At 45.4% G+C, this 13,964-nt stretch overlaps 1 non-coding gene across 1 annotated transcript; it reads right to left on the bottom strand.

Moving 5' to 3' along the window:
• Positions 1–5,662: 5,662 nt before the first annotated feature.
• Positions 5,663–5,800, bottom strand: LOC119920269. The gene has a single exon (XR_005448027.1). It is a non-coding gene; the product is annotated as a small nucleolar RNA SNORA7 (small nucleolar RNA).
• Positions 5,801–13,964: the final 8,164 nt, after the last annotated feature.

The raw sequence follows: 13,964 nt of genomic DNA, 5'->3' as shown, positions 1-13,964 counted from the left end.
TGGCTTCTTTCCACCTCGGCGCTTAATACAGTGGAAAATCAATGGAATTTATTGAGCACTTTCTGTGTGCAATAATGTTATTCACCACAGATTTCAGAAGGGCGAATTATGTTCAGGACTAATTGAAATTGCTGTTTTCCTGGAACATAGTTTGTCGCAACTTTTTCAGCCCAGCTTTCAGCATAATTTTAAACCTAGGCATTTAGGATGCTTTTTTCTGTCCCTCTGAGGGGATGGAAAGGAAAAATGAGCACCTCTTTGACCAGAGCATTGCACAACTCACTTATTTTTTCATCTAGGAAACTTTAGGATTCTTACCTGACTCAAATTGGGCATTACTTCGAAAGGAAGTGATTTCCTCCAGGCTGGGGTGGAGAGCCAGGGATTTGGCCAGCAGGTTGGGGGAGGCTGTTTCCCAAACCACTCACCAGTCACTCAATCAGTGGTACTTATTGAGTGTTCGTCGTATGCGGAGCACTGTAATAATAATAATGGCATTTATTAAACGCTTGCTATGTGCAAAGCACTGTTCAAAGTGCTGGGGAGGTTACAAGGTGATCAGGTTGTCCCACGTGGGGCTCACAGTCTTCATCCCCATTTTACAGATGAGGTCACTGAGGCACAGAGAAGTGAAGTGACTTGCCCAAAGTCACACAGCTGACAAGTGGAGGAGGTGGGATTTGAACCCATGGTCTCTGACTCCAAAGCCCAGGCTCTTTCCACTGAGCTACGCTGCTTCTCGTGCTTCTCTCACACTGTAGTAAGCGCTCGGAAAAGTACAATAGAGTTGGCAGTCGTGACCCTTTCCCACAAGGACCTTACAGCCTAGAGGGGGAGAAGCAGTGTTCAGTACTCATAGCCAAGCATAATTCTACTCTTTCCTGTGGGACCTGCCAACTTCGCACTATTATACTCCCCTCCCTGCCTCTGGTGCTTTGCACTGACCAGAAAGGATTGGGGACCATTCAGCATAATAATAACTGTGTTTGTTAAACACTTACTTATTGCCAAGCGCTGTACTAAGTGCTAAGGTAAATGTTCATTCATTCATTCAATCGTATTTATTGAGTGCTTACTGTGTGCAGAGTACTGTACTATAAGTGCTGGGGAGAGTAAAATACAACAATAAGCGGACACATTCCCTGCCCATGGCAAGCTTACAGTCTAGCACTGATCTGGGAGTCAGAAGGTCATGGGTACTAATCCCAGCTCTACCACGTGAGTGCTGTGTGACCTTGGGGCAAGTCACTTCACTTCTCTGTGCCTCAGTTACCTCACCTGTAAAATGGGGATTGAGACCGTGAGCCCCATGTGGGACAAGGAGCTGTGTCCAACCTGATTTGTTTGTATTCACCCCAGTGCTTAGTACAGTGCCTTGCACATAGGAAGTGCTTAACAAATATCATAATTATTATTATTATTAGAGACAGAGACAGACTTTAATAGAAATAAATGAATATTAAGTCAGGCACTGGCCCTATCCCACACAGGGCTCACAGTCTAAGCAGGAGGGAGAAGAGGTATTGTATCCCCATGGTAAGGATGAGGAAACCTAGTCCCAGAGAAGTGAAGTGACTTGCCCAAGGTCACATGGCAAATAAGCCAAGATTTGAACCCTGGTCTCCCGGTTCCAAGGCCTCAGCTCTTTTCACTAGACCACGTTGCTTCTCGATATGTACAAGCAGTCCTGTTTTCAGCTGGTATGTAGATGCAGTACTGGACGTCTTTATGTCAGATGTTTTTCCTTTCAGGGCCCAGCTCCCCACCACTTCAGCTCCTGCAACCGTGTTCCTTGGCTCAGAAGTGATGCCCACATTCGCGAGAACTGGGGAGGGGAACATGGCAGCTCTGGAGCATGTAGGGATTCATTCATTCATTGAAATGCATTTATTGAGCACTTACTGTGTGCAGAGCACTGGACTAAGCGCTTGGAAAGTACAAAACAGCAATAAAGAGAGACAATCCCTGCCCACAGCGGGCTCACAGTCTGGGCGGGGTTGGGGAGATAGACATCAATACAAGTAATCAGGCATTAATATCAATAAATAGAATTATAGATATATACATACATACATAAGTGCTGTGAGGCAGGGAGGCAGGAAGAAGAACATAGGGAGCGAGTCATGGTGATGCTGAAAGGAGGGAGAGCTGAGGTGAGCTGAGCAGGGGTCCCCCCAGACTCACCCCCTGGGTTTGGGTAGCCTCGGCCAGACCTCCAGCTAATCGATGTGCCGGGCACCATCTTGTGGAAGTTCGGCTGAGGCACGTGATATCATGGGACTCGCTGTGTCAGAGTAGTTGAGGGTCTGGCAAAGCCTGAATTATTACCTATCATCAGTTTCCAGAGGCCAGGCAGGCTGGAGGTGGGAAGAAACACAGAAATCCCGGCCTGGGCCATAGTTATCAAGAGGGCAGATGACTCCATGACTAGCTGGCTTAGTGGAAAGGGCATGGGCTTGGGAGTCAGAGGACGTGGGTTCTAATCCCAGCTCCACCACTTGTCTGCTGGGTGACCTTGGGCAAGCCACTTAACTTCTCTGGGCCTCAGTTATCTCATCTGTAAAATGGGGATTATGACCATGAGCTCTATGTGGAACAACCTGATTACCTTGTATCTACCTCAGCGCTTAGAACAGTGCTTGGAACATAGTGAGCACTTAACAAATACCATAATTAGTATTATTATTATTAGCTAACTGGGAGGCCCAAAGGACTACACGATCCCAAGACCATTAGACTGGAAGCTGCTTGTGGGCAGGGATCGTGACTACCAACTCTGTTGTAGTGTACTCTCCCAAGCATTCAGTACAGTGCTCTACACACAGTAAGCACTCAATAAATGGCATTGATTGACTGGTCAATTGATCAAAACTCAGCATCCGCCCAGGCTCAAACAAATGTCTTTTAACCAAACTGGGGAAATTCTAGAATAATTATGAATCCCTGTTCTGTTAAATTGAAAATCTGTTTTGGGATTACCCCATTAGAAAACACATGTTCTAATCCCAGCTCGGCTCTGGCCTGCTGTGTGACTTTAGGAAAGCTACTTAACCTCTCTAGGCCTCAGTTTTCACATCTGTAAAATGGGGCTACCTATACATGCTTCTACCAACCTCACAGGCGTGTTGTGAGGATAATAACTTATTTTATTTTCATGTCTGTCTCCCCCACTAAATTGTAAACACCTCAGGGGCTGTGATCACATCTACCAATTCTACTGTACCCCGCAAAGCGCTTAGTACCGTGACCACAGTAGGCACTCAAATACCATGAATTGTTTGATAAAAGGAGGTCGTTGAAGCACTTTGAAAACAGGAATGTTTTAGAAAAACAAAGAGTGATTCTTCATCTTTTTCTTCTTCTGTTAGAGGCAGCGTTCTCTCTTTGACCCAGATATGAGTACCCAGGAGGAGGTCAAACCTTGCGACCAGAATATCACGCACCTCAAGGGATCTCAACTCATGGTCCAAGTGATCTCAGGTAGGCATGTTCACCTTTTCTGTGTTGGAGGTGGGGAGTGAAAAAGAAGCCAGTGGAATGCCAGTAAACTGAGGGCCTGAGATTTATTCAAGCCAGTGGATGGCAACTGAGGCTGGGGACCATCATTCATTCATTCACTCACTCATTGATTCATGTGGTCATATTTATTGAGCACTTACTGTGTGCAAAGCATTGTATTAAGTGCTTGAGAAAGTATAGGCAAGTCCCACCTGTCATTCTCCATGAAGTTAAACAGGTGCAGAGTTGACAAAACCCCTCTTCATCTGTGATCCCTTCCAAATCATTGGCTGACTGATGCCAATTCTAATTAGCACCCCGTGGGGTTCACGGGGTGACTGTGATGATGGTGGAGTTTCATTTGAAGCATGCCAGGCGAGCTTCGGTCCGAAAACCTTGTAGCCATGAATTTACATGGAGGAATTGATACTCGAGCTAGTGGTGTAGTTAGCTCCTCTCACCCTCTCTCGTCCCCACCCATGCCCACTGGGGCACAGGCCAGAACGAGCTAGCAGGTGGGCAGGGGGGATATGCACTGGCCGTGCCCACAGATGTGTTTTAAATGCAGGCCTCGTTTCTGGCTGAAGTGAGCACAGCCCAGAGCCAATGGTGGGCCATTGCACCGTGATCTGCCAGGCAGTCGCCTTAGTAGCCGTGGAGCTCTTCACTGCCTGCATCCAGCTGGCTATTTTTCAGGATTCCCACTGGGCTTGCCCGCCTCACAGACAGGCATGGGTAGTTCTTTGACTGGAAACCTTTCTCACTGGAGGGTTTTCCTGGTGGTGATGGGATGGATGATCTCTTCTTTGCCGTAGCCCTATTGTCTTTTCTCCCTTGTGCTTATAACTGTCCTGATCCCATCATCTTTTTGTGTTCTATTTACTATTGTGTAACTCCTGGTATCTGCCTTTGGTGTCACTGCCAGAAAATGCCTGCCCACCCCTTTCTCCTGCTCCCTCCAGTTTTTCCCAAACATGCAGCTTGAGTACCCCAATATCAGTTGAGTACCCCTCAATCTCAATGCCTAGCCTCCCTCACACATACACCCACACTTTCATTCTTTCATTCATTCATTGATTCAACTGTATTTATTGAGTGCGTACTTCAGTGCAAAGCACTGTACTGAGCATTTGGAAGACTATAATATAACAATAAAATGACACATTCCCTGCCCACAACAAGCTTACAGTCTAGAGGGGGAGACAGGCATTAATATAAATAAATAAACAAATTACAGATATGAACATAAGTGCTGTGGGGCTGGGAAGGGGGGAAATATAAAGGGAGCAAGTCAGGGTGACGCAGAAGGGAGTGGGAGAAGAGGAAAGGCGGGCTTAGTCAGGGAAGGCCTCTTGGAGAAGATGTGACTTCAGTAAGGCTTCGAGGGGGTGGGGGAGTGTAATTGTCTGTCGGATATGAGGAGGGAGGGTCTTCCAGTCCAGAGGCAGGATATGGCCAAGAGGTCAGCAGTGAGATAGGCGAGAGTGAGTTACAGTGAGAAGGTTAGCATTAGAGGAGCGAAGTGTACAGGCTGGATTGCAGTTGAAGAGTAGTTATGTGAGGAAGGAGGGGTCAAGGGGATGAACTGCTTTATAGCTATGTGTCCCCAAGTGCAGAGTTCATTCCCATGAATAGAGCAGCTGGGCAGCTTGTAAAGTTATAAGTGGAGACCTCAGCAGCTGAGAGACCAGGCTGGCAGGCAGTAATCAGGAAAGGGATTGCTGTCCTGGAGCAAAGACTTCACGAAGTTCAGAATGCCAAGTGGCATCTCGGATACAGGAACAGGTCCTATATGGGACACTTATTCATGCAGCAAGACTGTGTCCTTACTGCTGCAGGGAGTGTCAAGCATGCACCAGTCTTCTCAGCCAATCAATCAGTCAGTCAATGGGATTTATCGAGCACCTATTCTGTGCAGGGCACTGAACTGAGTGCCTTGTCTTGTCTTACGCCATCGAGTCGTCTCTGACCCATAGTGACACCATGGACATATCTCTTCTGGAAAGCCCCACCTCTATCTGCAATCGTTCTGATAGTGTATCCATAGAGTTTTCTTGCTAAAAATACAGTAGTGGTTTACCATTGCCTCCTTCAGCGCAGTAGACCTGAGTCTCCGCCCTCAGCTCTCTTCCAAGCCGCTGCTGCCCAGCACAGGTAAGTTTTAACTTGTAGCAGATTGCCTTCCACTCACTAGCCACTGGCCAAGCTAGGAATGGAATGGGTAGGCCTCTGCTTGACTCTCCCTCCTGTAGTTGAGACTGGTAAAGTACCGGAAACTCTCCAGGTCCGACCCTGAGAGGGGCCACTAAGGGTGTGGGAGAGTGCAACAGGGCTAAGCAGACACCATCCCCGTCCTCAAGGAGTCTGCAATCTAGCGAGGGATAGGGAAACTAAAATAAATTAACGACAGGAGGAAGTCATTGAGAAGCAGCATGGTGTAGTGTATAGAGCACAGGCCTGGGAGTAAGAAGGTCATGGGTTCTAATCCCAGCTCTACCACTTGTCTGCTGTGTGACCTTCATCAAGTCACCTCACTTCTCTGGGCTTCAGGTATCTCATCTGTAAAATGGGGATTGAGACTGTGAGCTCCATGTGGGTCCAATCCAATTTGCTTGAATCCACCCTAGTGCTTAGTACAGTGCCTGGCACATAGTAAACACTTAACAAATACCATTATTCTATTATTATTATTATTAAAGAAAAGTATGTACAGAAATGCTATGGGGGAGTGTGCGTACTTCAGTGCTTAACTGATGTGAAAGTGCTGATGTGGCAGTTGAGGAGGATACCAGTTAGGGAGAGGGAAAATAATCAGGGAGAATACACAGGACATTGCTGGCAGTAGCAACATCTTCTAAACCAAAGGACAGTTATCCGTGCATACATATCGACACGTAATTTATTTCAGTGTCCCTCTTCCCCTGTAGACTGTAAGCTCCTTGTGGGCAAGGAACATGTCCACCAAATCTGTTGATTTGTACTCTCCCAAGCTCATAGCTCAGTGCTCTGCATCCAGTAAGTGCTCAATAAATACCATTGACTGATTAAATTTCTCAACCTTGGATACTTTGGGACAGTGAACCAAACTGAAGGAGAAATGGGGAATCAATTTTCCTGAAAATCACAAAAAGGAATCTCAGGTGTGACATTCGAGCCTTCTAGTGAGCAGCTTTTTCTGCTGTTTACCAGACAATGGGATTTTTACCCAGAATCCCCCAACTAACTTGTAGATGGGTTAACTGGAGCTGGCCCCTATAGGATTAGCAACAGGTGGTGTGTGACTAGCAAAGACCAACTTGACTCCTGGAAAATAAAGGTGCAGACCCTGAAGCTTTAAGAAACTTCCATTTTTCACCATTTAACTCACCACTGGTGAAAGTGAAATTTGGAGAACATTTTATTATTTCTAATAAACTAACTCAGTGTCACATTATTTTCACCTCTGATTTTAAATACATCCCTACCATCTGTCTTTTGGTCTCAACAGGTAAAAACAATTTGCGTTGTAGATTACTTACAACCAATTCCCTGTTGGTCAGAACAGCTTGTGATGGCTCACAGCTCATAGAGTGGCCGGTGGAAGAAAATTTTTTTAAAAAAATCATTGTTGGGAAAAGATGATCTGCTTAGGATTCCCTCTTCTGATATTGCAAAATCAAAACTACTCACATTTTTCTTAAAAGCTCTAGATGCCATTTTCAATTAACGGGGTTTACTGCTGGCGTAGACTCACACTAGCACAGATCTCCTGTGCTAAATAGTCAGTGTCATCTTTAATTAGAGATTTCATCTGAGTGGTTCAGGAATTGGGTTTCCACAGGTCACTGGCTCTATCAGATCAGGCAGGCATATTTAGGAGTGTGGGACTAAATTCCCAACCTCTCTGCATACAAGCTTTGCTGTCCTCAACCCAGCTTTGCTGAGCTCACCCACCTGTGAGGATGATAACCAACATCAGGCTATCTAAACAGCTGCCGGAAAGCAAGCCAAAATTGGGGAGCCAGAAACAAGGAGAGCAGAGGGAACATTTTAAGGATATGATACATAGAAGTTCAGACGAGGCTGCATCCCAGCTGAAAACCCGGAGCCAGTTGCTGGGGATAGAACAGCATGGTGTGCTGCTATCCAGAAAAGAGCAGTTCTGTTTGAGCAAAAACTTTGTAAAGCCCATGAGACAAAGCGGCAAAAACAGAACAGCCAGGTGCTGTGTACAACAAACACAGCAGTGTGATTAGGGAGAGCCCTTCTTTGTGAAAAGAGTGGCCGGAACTTGTGGGTCCCACCTGTGCCCTTTACAGCCACATCCTCACACAAAGATAGAGCGGCCACTGATGACACTAAAGATTTTACTGAGAGAAGCAGCATGGCCTAGTGGAAAGAGCATAGGCCTGGGAGACAGGAGACCTGAAATCTAATCCAGGTTCTACAACTTGCCTGCTGTGTAGAAGTAATAGTATTTGTTAAGCGTTTGCCGTGTGCAGAGCATTATGTGAAGTGCTGTGTGACCTTGGGCAAATCACTTATCCTCTCTGCCACCATTCCCTCATCTGTAGCTAGCTCTCTTCCTCCCTTCAAGGCCCTACTGAGAGCTCACCTCCTCCAGGAGGCCTTCCCAGACTGAGCCCCCTCCTTTCTCTCCCCCTCGTCCCCCTCTCCATCCCCCCATCTTACCTCCTTCCCTTCCCCACAGCACCTGTATATATGTATATATGTTTATACATATTTATTACTCTATTTATTTATTTTACCTATACATATCTATTCTATTTATTTTATTTTGTTAATATGTTTGGTTTTGTTCTCTGTCTCCCCCTTCTAGACTGTGAGCCCACTGTTGGGTAGGGACTGTGTCTATATGTTGCCAACTTGTACTTCCCAAGCGCTTAGTACAGTGCTCTGCACACAGTAAGCGCTCAATAAATACGATTGATTGATCTGTAAAATGGGGATCATAATATCTGTTTCTCCCTCCCTTGCATAGATGCATGGATGTTGTATGCCCTTCTCAACTCTTCCCCCTTACTGCAACCCCCTCCCTCTTCAGTTCTCTAGACTAGAAATTTCTCCATAATCATTCATTCATTCATTCAGTCGTATTTACTGAGCGCTTACTGTGTGCAGACCACTGTACTAAGTGCTTGGAAAGTACAATTCGGCAACAGATAGAGACGGTCCCTACCCAACAATGGGCTCACAGTCTAGAAACTCAGCTTGATTCATTCAATCATTCATTCATTCATTTGTATTCATTGAGTGTTTAATGTGTGCAGGGCACTGGACTAAGCGCTTGATCTATTAGGTCATCAGCATTACCTAATAACTTATTAGTCAAAAAAGCATGCACAAGGGATTGGGATTCAAGAGATCTGGATTGTAATCCCTGCTCTGTCCCTTTATGACTGCTTTATGACTTTGTACAAGTCACTTAACCTCTTACCTGTAAAATGGGGATAAAATGTTTGCTTTCCCTCCATCTTAGACAGCGTGACCCCATGTGGAACAGAGACTGTGTCTGATCTGATTTTCTTGCATCCCCCTCAGCTTAACACCCAGTAACAACTGTGGTATTTGTTAAGTGCCTACTATGGACCATGCACTGTACTAAGGCTGGGATAGATACAAGTTAATCAGATCAGACACAGTCCCTGACCCACATGGGGCTCACAATCTAAACGTGAGGGAGAAAAGGTATTTAATCCCCATTGTATAGATGAGGAAACTGAGGCCCAAAGAATAAGTGACTTACCCAAGGTATCATGGCAAGCAAATGGCAGAGCTGGGAATCAAACCCAGATTTCCTGACTCCCAGTCCTTTGCGCTTTCAACACGGCCATGCCACTAAGTGTTTAATAAATACTGCAACTAATTAACATAGTTAACGATGCTGAAACACAGAGAGAAATCATCGGACAACACCAGATTAGAAAGCCATTTTACAGCGGCTTACATCTGTTCAGTGACAATGCTAAACATCAACTCAAAAATCACCCCCAAAGCATTTCTCCTTCCAAATAAGGATAAGAAATCTCAAATGCCCACAAGATCCAAGTGATGGCCTCTCAGCGGCTGTATCACCACTTGGCAATGAGATTTGAACGACGTTCCTGGTTCTGCCACTATATGTGGCAAGTTAGTGACCACCTATTTTCTGAGAAGGTCCAAACTTTCCCACAAAGCGGTACCTAGATGACCTAAGGCAAAACTCCAAGTGAATGACGGCGCATCACAGAAATTTCATTCAGACTGGATGCAGTCCTTCTCCCGCAGCCTAAGGGAGAATAGGTATCAATCATATCCTTGTTTTACAGATGAGGAAACTGAAGCAAAAAAAAGTTAAGTGACTTGATCAAGGTCACACAGCAGGCGAACGGCAGAGTTGGAACCCAGGTAGAGTGGGCACAAGGGAAACACGCCCTCCGCCCCCCCAACCACCACCCTTAGTGGGCCAAAAACATGTCTCATGCTTCTGTTGCACTTTCCCAAGTGCCTAGTACAGTGTATTGCACCCAGTGGGTTCTGACTAAGTGCTATTCCTTTTTAACCCTGACATCCTTTTTACATGTAACTACCTTTTAGAGCCCATTTCTTCCTCCTGCTCCCTCAATTTGCAAATAATTCTCTGTCTCCCTTGCTAGAGTGTAAGCTCCTCTTGGGCAGGGAATGTGAGTCTGGTTTTTTGTTGTATTCTCCCAAGAGCTTAGTACAGTTACAGTGCTCTGCGCTGGGTAGGTGCTCGGTAAATACCCTTGGTTGACTGGAAGACGAGCACTTGGGCCCTGGGCCTGTAAATCCAAAGTGAACAGAATTTTTAAAAAATTTAACTGGAGGAAGCTTTAGGGGAGTTTGAGTTTAATTTTAAAATCATGATGCTCGGGGTAGAAATTGGGTTAATTTGGATATAGCCCTAAGAAATTAATTCCCTACCACACTCTGAGTAAGTAGAAAATAGTGTCTGAACAGTACTGAAGGGTAGGTCAGATATGGGAATAATCCACCTCTATCTTGCAGAATAATATTTGCTAAGCACTATGTGCCAAACACTGAACTAAGCACTGAGGTAGATACTAGGCATGAGATCCCACATGGAGCTCACAGTCTAAGAAAGAGGAAGGACAGGTATTGAATCCCCATTTTACAGATGAGGAATTTGAGGCACAGAGAATTTAAGTGACTTCCCCAAGGTCACACGATGGACAAGTGGAGGAGCCAGAATCTGACAGAGTAGTTGGGATTTCAGGAAAACTGTGTTTTGAGGGTGAAATTCTCCCTGACCAGCATCAGTCTATCCCTGGCACTTGAACTCAACAGCAGCTGTCAGAGTCGGGGTTCAGTATAGTTTATTGGCCATCCTGGGGGGTAGGGCGGTGGAAGGGGGCCTGGCTACATCCAGCTCCCAAATGACAGCCAGGGCCCGTGGCAGCAGGCTCCATTCCCCTCACTGCACCTCACCCCCACTAGACTTGATCCCCTGTCTGTCCTGTGTCACCGTCTGTGTCTGAGCCAGACCCTCTTCAATCATGGGAGACCCCCTTGCTGTCCGAGTGGCCACCAGGACCATCACACACTCACCTACCCATTCTGTCTCTACTTCCCTCTCCAGAGCAAGTCTGAAGGAATCCAGTTAATATTCAGAAAATAAGAAGTCCCTCAGAATATAGAACTCCGAAAGTTGTCTCCTAGGAAAAATGCACTTAGAAAATTCTTAATTTCTCCCTTTCCAGATGAAATCCCTAAGGATGCCGCCATATTAATGCAATTACCCAGGGGCTTCGGGAGGATAAGTGTCAGATTTATTAGAAGTGACAGGAGAGAGGAAGAAGAAAAAAAAAGAAAAAGCTAAGATTTCAAACTCGACAGGTGAATTTTCTTTGGGAGGAAAGGAGACTGAAAAATGAAGAATTCTGCCTCAAAAATGAACTCAAACAGATTTTCTGGTCACTTGTCAGTGATCAGAACACTGAAAGAGAGGTCACCTGCAATAGAAAAGTGACAGCAGACTCTCAGTCAATTGGTGATATTTATTGAGCACTTACGGTGGCAGAGCACTGTACTAAGTGCTTGGGAGAGGACGATAGAATAGAGCTAGTAGACATGATCCCTGCTCTCAAGCAGCTCAGTCCTGAGGGATGGGTGGGAGGCCTTGCGGGAACTAATCAATCAATCAATCAATCAGTCAATCAGTTAATCATATTTTTGAGCATCTACTCTATGCAGAGCACTGTACTAAGCAGTTTGGAGAGCACAATAGAGTAAGTAGACACAATCCTTCCCCTTGAGAAGCAATTGAGAAGCAGTCTAGCTGAGGAGGGAGATTTTAAAATAAATTACATCTAGGGGGAGGCAGCCCTTCTCAGGGTCACACCTGGAGAGTTTCCGGTACTCCACCAGTCTTGACTGTGGGAGGGAGAGTCAAGCAGAAGCAGAATGGCTTAGTGGAAAGAGCCCGGGCTTGGGAGTCAGAGGTTGTGGGTTCTAATCCCGGTTCCACCACTTGCCAACTGTGTGACTTTGGGCAAGTCACCTCACTTCTTTGTGCCTCAGTTCCCTCATCTGTAAAATGGGGATTAAGACTGTGAGCCCCACGTGGGACAGCCTGATTTCCTTGTATCTACCCCAGCACTTAGAACAGTGCTTGGCAAATAGTAAGTGCTTAATAAAAACCATCATCATTATCATTATTATTATATCCATTCCATTCCTAGCTTGGGCAATGGCTAGTGAGTGTAAGGCAATCTGCTACAAGTGAAAGCTCCTCTGTGCTGGGCAGCAGCAGCATGGGAGAGAGTCTAGGGCAGAGATTCGAGTTTACTGTGTGGAAGGAGGCAGTGGTAAACCACTTTCAGATTTTTACCATGAAAACTCTATGGATCCACTACAAGAACGATTGCAGATGGAGGTGGGGTGTTCTGGAAGAGATGTGTCCATGTTGTCACTATGGGTCAGAGACAACTCGACAGCATAAGGCAGAGCAGGGGGAGGCAGCAGAATGTGTGGAAGCAGCGTGGCCTAGTGAAAAGATCATGGGCCTGGGAGTCTTCATCAGCATCATCATCAATGGGATTGATTGATTGATTGATGGAGTGTTTACTGTGTACAGAGTACTGTACTAAGCATTGGGAGAGTACAATACAACAGAGTTGGTAGACACATTTCCTGTCTACAATGAGCTTACAGCCTAAAAGTGGGGACAGACATTAATATAAATAAATAATTTATAATATATAATTTATAGATACGTACATAAATGCTAAGGTTCTAATCTAGGATTGGGGTTCTAATCCTGCCTCCTTCACTTGCCTGGTATTTGACCTTGGGCAAGTCATGTAACATCTCTGTGCCTCAGTTTCCTCAATGGTAAGATGGGGATTCAATACCTGTTCTCTCTCTTAGACTATGAGCCCCATGTGGGACAGGGACTGTGTTCAACCTGATCAACTTGTATCTGTCCCAGTGTTAAAACAGTACCTGACACAGAGTAAGTGCTTAACAAATGCCATAATTATTATTGTCATCCTTATTCATTATTGTCTCTAAGGCTGTTCTTTAACCAGGTCGATGGGTCCCAAATCACCTGATTAGTGAGGTGAATATGGTTGGAAGAAAGGAACACAGATCTTCACTGATTAAAATCAAAACCATCAGGCACGATCTTCCTAAATTCTCCTCTCCTCTTTTGGTTTTTTCAGCCCCACCCCACTCCTGCCCCTCTTCCACTCTTAATAATAATAATAATAATAATTTTGGTATTTGTTAAGCGCTTATGATGTGCAAAGCACTGTTCTAAGCGCTGGGGAGGATACAAAGTGATCAGGTTGTCCCATGTGGGGCTCACAGTCTTGATCCCCATTTTACAGATGAGGGAACTGAGGTACAGAGAAGTTAAGTGACTTGCCCAAAGTCACACAGCTGACAAGTAGTGGAGCTGGGATGTGAACCCATGACCTCTGACTCCCAAGCCCATGCTCTTTCCATTGAGCCATGCTGCTTCTCTACTCCACTTCTTTCTTCTTCTTCTTCTTCTTCTTCTTCTTCTTCTTCTTCTTCTTCTTCTTCTTCTTCTTCTTCTTCTTCTTCTTCTTCTTCTTCTTCTTCTTCTTCTTCTTCTTCTTCTTCTTCTTCTTCCTTCTTCTTCTTCTTCTTTTTCTTCTTCTTCGTTCTTCTTCTTCTTTCTTCTTCTTTCTTCTTCTTCTTTCATTTCTCTCTCTTCTCTTCTATTCTTCCCTAAGATATCTCAAGAGGATATCTCCCACCTCCTCTCAAAATCTATCCCTTCCACCTGCACTTCCAATCATCCCTTTGCACCTCATTAAAATACTTGCTCCCTCCTTACTTCCTTCCCTGACTGCCATCTTCAACCCTTCACTTTCCAGTGACTTCTCCTTCAGTGCTCTCAAACATACTCATGTTTCCTCTAGCCTAAAAAGCCCTCCCATGACCGCAAGTCTCCCTCCAGCTATCGCCCCATC

Source organism: Tachyglossus aculeatus, chromosome X1 (assembly GCF_015852505.1).
Source record: "Tachyglossus aculeatus isolate mTacAcu1 chromosome X1, mTacAcu1.pri, whole genome shotgun sequence".
NCBI classification, from domain to species: Eukaryota; Metazoa; Chordata; class Mammalia; order Monotremata; family Tachyglossidae; genus Tachyglossus; species Tachyglossus aculeatus.
The sequence above is the reverse complement of the archived record's forward strand: the minus strand, read 5'-3'. Positions and strand labels throughout refer to the sequence as shown.